This window comes from Capra hircus, chromosome 22, assembly GCF_001704415.2.
Source record: "Capra hircus breed San Clemente chromosome 22, ASM170441v1, whole genome shotgun sequence".
Classification (NCBI taxonomy): domain Eukaryota; kingdom Metazoa; phylum Chordata; class Mammalia; order Artiodactyla; family Bovidae; genus Capra; species Capra hircus.
In genome coordinates, this window is record NC_030829.1 from 3,278,299 (window position 1) to 3,280,193 (window position 1,895).

General features: G+C 52.5%; 1 pseudogene; it reads right to left on the bottom strand.

Moving 5' to 3' along the window:
• Positions 779-1,467, bottom strand: LOC102169339 (annotated as a pseudogene).

Genomic DNA, 1,895 nt, shown 5'->3' on the forward strand with positions numbered 1-1,895 from the left:
AAGGCAGGAGAAGAAGGGGATGACAGAGGATGAGATGATTGGATGACATCGCCAACTCAATGGTCATGAATTTGAGCAAGCTCTGGGAGTTGGTGATGGACAGGGTAGCCTGGCGAGCTGCAGTCTACGTGGTTGCAAAGAGTTGGACAAGACTGAGCAACTGAACTGAACTGAAGGGGATTCTGCCCCAGCTCCCCAGCCCTACTCGCTTCCCCAGGTGTAATGGTGGCCAAGGCACTTGAGCTCAGGTTAACCGCCACCCAGCCCCTGCTTCTGTGCAGGCACAGGGCAAATGTGGAACCTGGAGACCAACTGGGCTGGAGGTCTTAAAGGTGCTCAGAGATGATCAGACCTCATCCGTGGCGGCCAGGCTGAGACAGTGTGGGTTTGTCTGTATGTGTATTTAAAAACAAACGAACGAACGAACAAAGACATGAAATAGAGTCAATTTACAATGTTACGTTTCAAGTGTATAGCAAAGTGGTTCGATTATATCTATGTATGTATTCTTTTTCAGACTGTTTTCCATTATAGTTTATTACAAGATATTGAATTAGTTCCCTGTGCTTTATTGGAGGTCATTACTGTTTAGGGGCTGCCGTGTTTTTTCAGGTGGTTCACGTTATTCTGGGCAAAGCAGGATTCTGATGACACTTGGTGGTAGAAAGGTGTGGGGGAGGGGGGTGCTGCAAAAATGCTGGCCCCACCCCTTCAGGTCCTCCAGCTGTGGATCCGGACTTGAACCCTGTGGAGTGAGAGGGGAGGCCCCGCCTATGGCTCACGGTTGTTCACAGCCATGAGATCCACCTACCAGCAAGAAGAGAGAAGTCAGCATGCTCGCTGGCATCCCCATCACAAATTTGGGTTGGCTCCCGACGGTTGGCCCCACTGGAGCGATCATCCACCAGGGATGGTGGATGGGGAGGGGCTCTGAGGGAGGGGCCAGCAGGTTAGAGTCTCGCAGGAAAACCGAGTCTCCCAGGAGGTGAGGGACAAAGCTGACAGAGAATCTCAGCAGCCTTCTTTGAAAATATTGCCAATGGAGCTCAGCTCTCTGCTGCACTTGGCCTCTAGCCCCATGAAATGGACCAAGCAGCTGTTGAGATGACACCCACGGGGTGGGACGACACACAGGACATGGTCTGTATCAGTATCGTCTAGGAGGTCTCCTCTCCCCTCTTCAGAGAAGTCCCCGAGTCATCCTTGTTGGACACCTTCTCCATCTCAGCTGGAGGAAAAACCTTCATGCTGCCCAGGTCAGTGGAGAGGCTGGTAGATGTCTCAGCAAAAGGCTCAGGCCTTAGAAGAGCCTATCTTCCCGTCCACTTGCAGTGTCCTCGGCATAGGTGAAGAAGTTTGGAGGGCAGAGGACCTTCCTCCCCAGCACACTGGTCCCAGTGGTGGGGAGGTCACGACCCATCTGATGAGCAGCTTCACGCAGAGCAGCAGGGGCCTGAGCACCATCATGCTGGTGCCCAGGGCCATGAAAAGACCTCGGTGGTTAGGTCAGGGATGGTCCCCAAAGCCCAGGTCCTCAACACAGGGTGCATCCTGCAGGCTGAGGGTGGGGGTGTGCCAGGCTGCGCAGGGATGCATGGATGTGGATTGAGAGCAGGCCTGAACCCCACCGCGGCTCCTGCTCTTGCTCCCACCACCCTTGGGTAGCCCTGGGCACCACTGCAAGCCCAGGGCCCAAACTCTAGTTTTAATTTTGATTAAACTGTCCTCTTAAATGTTTTTAGGCCCTACATCTCTGAAGAGGATGTGGGGGAGGAGAACAAACTCCAAGGTACAGGGCTTGGGAGAGAGGATAAGTTCAAGTGATGCTGGGGATTTACTTCCACTAATAGCTTTTATTAAGATTATTAGTGTGTGTGTAAAAGTTCTATTCTAAA